Source organism: Cryptotermes secundus, unplaced genomic scaffold (assembly GCF_002891405.2).
Source record: "Cryptotermes secundus unplaced genomic scaffold, Csec_1.0 scaffold374, whole genome shotgun sequence".
Lineage (NCBI taxonomy): Eukaryota > Metazoa > Arthropoda > Insecta > Blattodea > Kalotermitidae > Cryptotermes > Cryptotermes secundus.
This window is the reverse complement of record NW_019741302.1, coordinates 195,777-205,787: the sequence shown is the minus strand read 5'-3', so window position 1 is coordinate 205,787 and position 10,011 is coordinate 195,777. Positions and strand designations below refer to the sequence as shown.

The following is a 10,011-nucleotide window of genomic DNA, read 5'->3' as shown; positions in this document are numbered from 1 at the left end:
AGTTATGTTTTTAAATTCTGCTATTTTGTTATTATTATATTCTTTGTGTTTATAAGGAAAACATCAAAATTATTTAATAACACTAACATAAGACTAGCATTCAAAATTACTAATACAATAAGAAACTACCTAAAACCAAGAGGAAAAACATATTAAAATTCATTGAATGTCCACTCAAATACATAAAGCAAATAGGACGTACATTCAAAATCCGATATGAAGAACATATCAAAGCCATAAAAATACGCTAAACATAAACTCGACACAGGACGCATATGAGCACATTTAATCAAACAATAGAAATATTACACGCTGAAAAGAAAGGCCAATCACTGAGCACACTTGAACGTTTCCACACGTATAATTTAATAATCCAAGATAATAAATGAATGATACCTTTGCAGATACACTTAACCCCATATTCTAGTACCTAATAATAAAAACATATCCATCATAATAAGAAATGAAACACGCCTCCAAATATACCCTCACCACCGCCCCTACCAAACTATAACCACACCCTCCCTTGAACATGACATGACCTATGAAACATACCCACCGATACCCACTGTGACATTATACAATGGTAAGTACAAACTGAACCACAGAATGGGAACAACATATCTGATAGCAAGAAGACGTGGCACAGGACACGATACAACATACACGTAAGTAAATGAAACAAAAAATTACAGGAAATAACAAATAACACACAAAAAGCTCACTAAAATATCTACTTTCATTACAGATCACTCACGGCATAAAAAATATAGAACATACATCACTTATATGCGGAAAACCGCCACGTAATTTGTAAGTAAATATTTACACCACAACATATGACTATACGTGACTCAGAATTGTAGTATATATTTGAACAACAACAATCTATTTTCAGATGTACATAATAATTAAACACAAAGCAGACTCCCAGAAAACCCCCTCTACTCCACACAGACATCCATCATATATCGTCAACAAAAGTTTTGATTCAGATTTAACTTTTTAACTTCTGAGTTGCAACTTTTACATTTTAGGACTAATACTCAAATATAACGAAACACACGAATCGCAATGAAGTTTATATTTATGACCATTAATATGGATCCACATTAATAATACAATTCAACACTTCATGAAATTTTCCTGATGATGATCCAGTTGGACCGAAACATGTAGCAAATATACGTAACAAACGATTGCTAATACAGTAATATTGATTTATTTATTACGGATTTGTTGTGTTGCCCATTGTATAATAATACTATATCTCAACACAAACACTTACTCATCTTTCTAATTTCAACCTTAAAGATGGACGTAACACGTAACATGTGCTTCTAAAACGTGGGCTAGTCTGTCCACGTGCGCACAGCACAGAACCAGCTTAAGCAATTTTTGCTATATTAAGAATAACAACTGTAATAATTCGCAGTAGGTTATTGCTAATGTTAAGGAACCCCGTGAAGCCCCACACATTCCAGACCAGAGCATTATACTGACCTTAGTGGATAGATTTACCTCCGAAAGAGAGTCCCCAGTTCTCAATATATGGGAGGCCGTGTGGGTCTCAGAACAGTTTAGTTTCGGTGGAGAATAGATCCGAATTCTTTGCTAAGGAAGTATGACAGATCAGATGAGTTGTACTGATTGATTCCTGTGACTCTTACCCGGACAATGAAGCGGCCGGACCGTAAAACTTGCCTATCTCCTCTGTCTAGTTTCCATGTCTATAATGTCTGGAACTTTGCCTCTCCGTCACGTGTGGGACTTCATGGCGCAAGAAGCAGTTTTGCTTGTACTGATAACTAGTGTGGAACTAATTCGGAAATGTCTGCTTAACTTTTCTCCGCGTCATTCGAGTTTAATATATCCTGACTTTGTCAGATTAGTTAATCTTTCTATTTCCTTTCACCATCATCTCTCTGTCTCCCTTACCTACGTTCTTTCTTTTTTTTCGTTTCCCATTTTCTGGCTCTGTCAGTTTCCCTTCATTCTTTCTGCCTTTATTCATTCTACTTCCACACTTGATACGAATATTTGCGCTTTGCTGAGCGAATGTTTTTCACTGTGTTCTGCTGCACTAATTGCGACAAACGGTTAAGATGTTCTTGTACCTGAATTAGAGGATCATTTATCACAGGGCGGAAAGAAATCAGTCGAATTATTTCGGGAAATGTGTTGTAAAACATCAAGGATAAACATTAACAGCCTTCTAAATATAGGGTTTCGTTGGAGTTTATGACTGGCGGTCGAACGTAACAGTCAGCAGATGTGACTGGATTGTTTCCTTACCGCCGTCGCTTTGTTGAGTTTATTAGTATGTATGAATACAAAATTATAATATGTTGATTGTCCGAAATAGTAAAGGCAAATAAATGACACGTGTTGTACTTACTATTTGTACCAACTGTTCAGGCTAAAATCTGCTATATTCTCTTCTTTATTTGGACATTTTTTAAGTCCTTATTCTCATGCTCATGAAATGCACGCTAATGGATAACGCTTTCAATTAAATGTCCATCTCTTATTCTTGTAAACTTCGGAGGCATCGCAACATTGAGCAAAAGTAAGAGCCTTTATTAAACAACGAAGCTTGACTGCAGAGGCCAGGCTGCTCCGAAAGCAGTTGTATCCCGTGAGTGGAACCCCTCTCTATGGCGGCTGGCTGTCAGCGGCTTCTGCCGGACGCTTTAACGTTTTGCACTCAAGAGGACTTCGACTGTCCAGCGCTGCTGTCGACACCTCCAGCAAAACCGTGCCTTAACAGACAGAGAATACGGACAGTTATCCCGTCTATACAAAGTATGGTTTTCGCATGTAATACTTATTCTGGGGAGTAATATTTTATTAGGGCTGTATTTAAATCTATTTGAATCTCTTTTGTAGAATTTCATTGCGTTTATCAATTTTTTGTCAACGTGTAAGTACTTTCAGTTGTTGTTATCTAAATTGACTGAGATTCGTTCCATGTGACTCTTTTATCTTACTTTAACATGTATACATCACGTAATAACATTACAGCATATTTGATTCTTGTTATTTTCTAGTGAAACCCACTAACATCAGCAACACAAAGGAGTGCACGTCATGTGATAATAAAATGCCGAATTTGTTGATTATGCTTTTGAAATATAACTTATATTTACGCCGACTACCCTTAATAGACCAGTTACAGTTTCTCGAGTGACATTTTTTCTGAACTTATGCGTATTCTTCAGGATACTTCACTGGCACGAGGAATTTAAGTTATAAAATTTCGTGGCGGTCGTATATAAATAAAATAATATGGACATTATCAACTGCCTAATTTTATTTTAATCTACGTTTCGGTGACTTCAGTCTGTTTAATTCTGGTTAAAAACCTACTTTGTTGGGCCCAATCGATAGAATTAGTCCCTTTCTTGTCCAGAGATAGTGACTAAGTCTATCTGTTGTATCCGACAGGTAGGGCTTTTTACCTGAACACGGAGACAAAGGAACTCTCCGAAACGTCTTTTCAAATACAAATCAAGGCCAAGGATAATGTTGATTACTGTGCAAGTAATTTATTCTTACAGTTACTTTTGTGCACTAATTATACAATTTTAGAACTTTATTTTCGCTAGTCATATACTCGGTGCTTTATGGTTTATTATTCTGTTACGTCCAGGTCTAGACTTCAGACTCAGGAACGCCAGAAAGTCTTTGGAATCCAATCTGAAACGTCTGGATAACAGCCTGTTCCAATCTGAAGAAATTTTAACAAACATCCGGACCAAAGTGAAAATATCGAGAGAACTAACCCGATCTGCAGAAGGTAAGGACCCCATGCAACTAGACTCAGCACTTTGGAAATTGTAGTAAGGTTTTAGATTTTGTGGGTTTTGGAGAAATTTAGAGTGAAGCATCAGATTTCTTCACACATGGGCAAAATGTAAGAGGAATCAAGAGCTTCATGCGTTTCCTTCAGGAAATTTCATGATGATATATCATATAAGGCTTCGATGTAGCTATGGTTTTCCTATAAAGTATCTTACCCGATTTTAAAATAAATTTTAATAAATTCCGTGCATAAAAGGTGAATTTTCCTCTGGGCTCGTGCATCAGGTATCGTAGCGTTAGTATGCACAAGCAATTGGACCATCTCCACACGCTCCCTTAACCTACTGGCACGTTTTTACGACTAAAGACCTTTCGTCTATTTGAATGACATTAACCAATTGTACTTCTGTGAAACCCCACTAACTGAAAGTCGTAATGACTTGCTTAATGCGCCGGGACAGCGCATTCGGCATAGCGATGGGCTACGGGCTGGACGGCCAAGGGGTCGGAACTCAAGTCCCGATAGGAACAAGATTTTTCTCCTCTCCACATCATCCATACATATTCTGAAGCCCTCCCAGCCTCTTATGAAACGGGTACTGTGGCCTCTTTCCTTGGGGGTAAAGCGGTAGGGGCGTGAAGCTGATAATTCATCTCCAAACAGTGCCAAGGTCAAGAATACGTGGATCTACACATTCCCATATTTTTTTTCATGGCGTAGTACTTCATTTGTGAAGCACAAGAACAAATTTACCTTTTTAATTACTTCGTTAAATGGAATAGATGTGATATACCGTAAGGAAGTTCGGTTATCATTTTGTATCTTTAATACTTATCAATTTGATTAGTTTTGTGTAGATATTTCGAAAAGGCACAACCAGTTATTATGTTAATGGGTCAATTAATGACGCAATTGTAAATTATTCCGGACTATCACGAGTTAAGCCACCGCTCTGTGGGAAACCGCCTGTAAACTTTACTCTTGCCACTCATACTTCACCTGTTTGAGTTGTATTCTACTTTTTAGAATAAGGCGAGACTTTGGATAGAATTATACAAGAGTATGAATGAATATAAAGCAAACATTAATATTTCATGCTCCTTTGATTTCAAAAGACCATTTGCCTAGTCATACAGACTTATTATGAAGTTTCAGCCATTACGCTTGCTGCAGGCATTCCTGTTTACTCCCCCGGCGTGCGGCGTCCCTTGTCGGACTTTCTTCAGCCGCTAAAAGAAACTCCTCTTTCTACGATCTCTCGTGAGCCCTGGTGGTGGGGATATGCTTCATTGCGACCCCACATGAAGCAGCTGAAGGCTAAGCCGTCACATCTGCGGGACAGTTACCTGTCTCCCGTGAAGAGCACCTTTCACTGGTGTGAACATCCCTTCCGACATATCGGTAAGTAATTTAACGCTCTTGACATCTTAATATTAACATCCCATCCTACTTCCCCCTTTCTATCTCAACTTCTTGTGTTCGGTCACCCTAATAATAAATTGGGAAGAGTGCAAATTTTTGAAAGTCATGATGCTAGTTTTTCCATCCCCCTGTTACTTCCTCTTTTTGATCCAAATACTCTTCTCGAAACCCTGGGATTTAGCCTATACTTTCTTCAGGAAGCACAAGTTGCTTCCTCCTTGCTTCACTTATCCTTCACCTCGAAAATGGAGGCAGATCCTTTGTCCGGAATGTTGTCAAACTTCTGCAAAATGACACGGCGTCGCATACCAGAAGGTGGTACGCCTCATAATTTTTATTTGGTACAGCTCTTTTAGGGCCATAGATTTCCTTAGAGGATTCTGCAGTTGTTTTCTATTCATGGCTATGTTTTTCCAGTTTCTTTCCCGAAAGCTTTAATATTATTTTCTACTCCGTCTTCCCATCTCAGTTTAGGACTTCCTTTTTTTCTTCTGCCTTCTGGTTTGACATTAATAGATCTTTTCGCCGGACGTTAGTGGTCCATTCGAATAACATGACCAGCCCATTTTGACCTGCCCATTTTTATAAAAGTTGTGACATACGTATCCTGATACAAAGCATACAATTCGTACTTGTGCTTAATTCTCCGTTCACTGTTATCTGTGACTGAGCCATACGTGGACTTCAGAAGTTTCTTCTCAAAGACCCCAAGAGCCTTTGCATCAGATGTGGATAATAGCTGGCCTGACGAATGTTGTGCATGATATCTTTTTGTTTTTCTATTAAAGTACATGTGATTCTAATTGGTTCTGTAATCCATAAAAAAAACATTTTTTAGCTATTGAAGTTCTTGTCTTAATTTCCTGACTAGTACCCTTATTACAACTGATAGAGAACCCTATATATATATGTCTATAAAGGTAAGGTAGAGGTAAACTGTCCCTGTGACAGGCCTTGGAGTCCCATGGGGTAATGAGACGTCGAGGCTCCCATATTCTTAGTTCCATTCTTCTTGTTACACTATCTAGTGTGAGGAAGACTCCCTTAATTGAGGGTTGCGATTTTCCTATGTTGTCTATATAATCTGCATATGTAAGTAATCACAAATATTATTTTATGCTATTTTTTTGGAAAGTTTGTTACTTTCTATAACAAAATGTAATTTATGACACATACCTTTGGCACAGGTCCCGTGACTCAGACTTTCTACTATTGTCTGTGACGGAGAACGCACGGGAACACGCTGGATGAGATAGACGCCAGGCTTTGCGATGTTCTAAGCCAACCGGCCCACCTACGAATAGTGTAGTGAGTACTTTATTAATAAAGTATATACAAAAATTCTAACATTTTGTACATAAAATATGTAGGTAAGACAATAAGTAAGTTACAAATGGATATAGAACTTAAACAAATAAGAGGGCTGATTTGAAAAATGCTCTTATTTCTCAACATAATCTCCCTGTACATTGAGGGCCTTGTCCCATTGTTTCACAAGCCCCTGAAAACCAGCAGCATAAAATTCTTTGGGCGGCTGTCGGAACCAGGCGGTGACTGGGATCACGAAGGCATACTGCTCACCGCATTCCAGCCTCAAGGACAAACTGCAAATGCCGGCTCCTACTGTGGCATCCTCAGGAAACTTCATAAGGCCCTTCAACGGAAGCGACCAGGACTCCTCACCAAAGGCGTGTTGCTCTTGCATGACAACGCGCGTCCCCATACTGCCAACAAGACAAATGAGACGCTGCGAAATTTCAAGTGGGAAGTCCTCGAGCATCCTCCGTATAGCCCCGACCTTGCTCCAAGAGACTTCCATTTGTTCGGCCCTCTTAAACATCATCTTTTGGCTGAACATTTTCCCGACGATAAGCTGTAGAAAGGGAAGTCACCGCCTGGTTCCGACAGCAGCCCAAAGAATTATATGCTGCTGGTTTTCAGGGGCTTGTGAAATGATGGGGCAAGTGCCTCAATGTGCAGGGAAAATATGTTGAGAAACAAAGGCATTTTTCAAATCAGTATTATTATTTAAGTTCTATATCCATTTGTAACCTACTTATTGACGTACCCTCGTATTATTACTCGGAAGTATGGAAGATTATTGTGAAGATTATTGTCTTGTGAGATACGACGCCGAGTGTTTTGGTAGATTGTTACCAGCTTTTCAGAAGGATTTACGGCCTCTGCCTTCAAAACAAAGCAGTCAAGGTCACTGGTAAAATATGTACGAGATTACACCGTATAAAAATCCGAAAGGAAACAGTCTTCAACGAAACTTAGATAGGATTTTCTGGGTTCTAACACCGTGCAGTGTGGGAAGGCATCAGGTTCCTCCGAAACGTTTGCAACGACCTACCACACAACACAGTGTCATAACAAAGTAGACGGCTATATAAAGTTTTAGCTTCAAAAATCATATCTTACAGTCAGTGAAATGACGGCCGTTTGGACTGCATGTGATCAGTTCCTGGTGGCGGCAAAAATCTCTTCCGTAACCGTGACACTCAGACTGGCTTTGGAGTTCACCCTACTTCCTCGTAACGAGTATCGGTGTATAGATGCTCGGGGATTAAACAGCCATAACGCGATGCTGACAACTCCACTCCATCGAGTGCCGATATTAAGAATTGGCGTGTAGCTTCAGCTGCAGGCCCCTTGTACATCTTAATGGAATGATGGTACAGCACAAAGAAAATCTGACCTTCTGCACTCTATTTCATGAAAGAAATATGTTCTCACAGGAAGAGGCAGTAGAAGCAAAGTACTGTGATAGAATAACTGAAAGACATAGCTGTTGCTAGGTTACGGCACAGTAAACACGCTATGAATTTATTAAACAAGGGTCAGCTTTTACGCAACAATCGATAAACAACATATGACGCTGTGGTGTATCCTGTGCAGTCCGTGTCGAGGCTATATGGCGACGATGGGTGAGGACTGACCGTGAATACCCTTGTGGAGGTGGGGTCTAATATCTCCACCGTAGCCCTGCGAGTCGTAGGAGGTGACTAAAAGGAAACCCAGTGCCTGGGGGTATAATTGGTTCACCCTGTTCATGAGCGAATCTGAGACAGTAAAATGTGGTCATGAATCCCGTGGAACTTGGACCGGAGAATGACTGCGCTGGCGAGGCCCAGCAGCAACTGTAAACAACAGACCCAGCCTCTAGTAAGGGAGGATGTTACATAAGGACTATGACAGCAAGTGTTCAGCTGAAAAGAATTATTGGTCGTGAGTCTCAAGGGACTTATCGCCAAGACGAACTAATTGGCGATAAACCGTCAGTCGTAATATAACTCTGAGACTCCGAACGTGAAAGCGGGCACAAAGTCGAAACTGCCGCAGCAATTAACAAACACATCTCTCACACATGCGTAGATCTACTTCCTACTTCCTACTGAAAGCATAATTTACTAGAAGAAACAGGGGTCTGCATGCCGTTTGGAAACACCAAAATATTGCTTGAAGCTGTTTATGAATCTCCACAAAGACTGTGAAGTGACACAGATATCATAGAGCTATTAGGTTTTAGAAATAAGTAAATTCTGGCAGGAGACCTGAACGCAAAGCATTCTACTTGGAATAGTAAAATTCCGAGCCACTCAGGTTTGAAGCTCTTGGAATTATTCGTTAGTTCTAACTTCGAAATTCAAATCCCAATTGCTCTACGTATTACACACCTGATGATGTTCTCGACCTTTTGGTACATCAGAACGTTTGACTATCACTGACATCCTGGACTCAGATCACCTACAAGTAAGGTCGAGAATTCTAGAACCTGTTAGAACGATGGAAGCTTTAGATCCAGTCTAAAAACCGACAGACTGGGAAATATTTCAAAGCCCTTCCTCTGAACTCATATCTACAAATATCCTAATTCACTCTTCTAATGAAGCTGATAACACAGCAAGTAACTTTGCAGTGTCTACAGCTTCGGCATACAAGCTATCTACTAGAAAACTACAATTTTAAACATGAAATAAAGGATACACGGGTTAGATAATTTATTGAAGCATAAAAAAGAACTCAGAAAATTGTAGGAAGAAAGCAGAACTCCAGCATGCAAAACGACAGCAAACTGGGCCACTCGAAATCTCAGGAGAATGGTTCAGGAAAGAGCACCTAAGGACGGGAAACAAAGTTGGCAAACTGCAAAGTCATACCTCAAGCAATTATAACCTGTTGCAAAAATCTTCACAGAAACGAGTGGAACAAAGACACCATCGGCAATTCATGGTCCCCTAGGCCCTATATTTTTTTCCAATCTCGATAAAGCCAACACAACTGCAGGCTGCTTACTAGTTCACAGTGCATGACGTGTGTTACTATGGCCATGCACGACATGGCGGAGGCTAAAGTTGAAGCCCTGCTGGCTACCGACGATGACGACATCCCTGTTGATATACGATCTTGTGACGTCCAAAAGAAATAAGATCTTTTAAATTAGGACTGGCAAATGAATGTCTCCAGCATCTACCAAGAAGACTTCCTGTTCATTTTACACATTTATTTAATCTCTGCTTTGGTCTTTGTCACTTCCTGGCATTTTGGAAGAAAGGAAAATGTCTTGCCGAAGCCCGGCATGGACCCAGAATTTCCCCAAAATTTATGTCCGATCAGCCTCTTGTCCACTACTAGCAAAGTATTTGAGAAGCTGATTTCAAGAACAATCCAAAGAGACACTGAAGGGAGAAAGAATTAAAATAATTTCAATTCAATTCGTGTCTATTTACGTGCAGACTTAACAGCACAGAGGCCAATAAAAGAGCTGGCACGAGTACGTA

General features: G+C 39.8%; 1 long non-coding RNA gene across 1 annotated transcript in view; it reads left to right on the top strand.

Moving 5' to 3' along the window:
• The first annotated feature begins 152 nt into the window (after window positions 1-152).
• LOC111872709 overlaps window positions 153-10,011 on the top strand; it is an 11,576-nt gene continuing 1,717 nt past the window's right edge. Inside the window, exons 1-4 of the long non-coding RNA XR_002844283.2 lie at window positions 153-668; window positions 3,653-3,799; window positions 4,979-5,206; window positions 6,415-6,535. This is a non-coding gene — a long non-coding RNA (uncharacterized LOC111872709). The remainder of the gene's footprint in view (window positions 669-3,652; window positions 3,800-4,978; window positions 5,207-6,414; window positions 6,536-10,011) is intronic.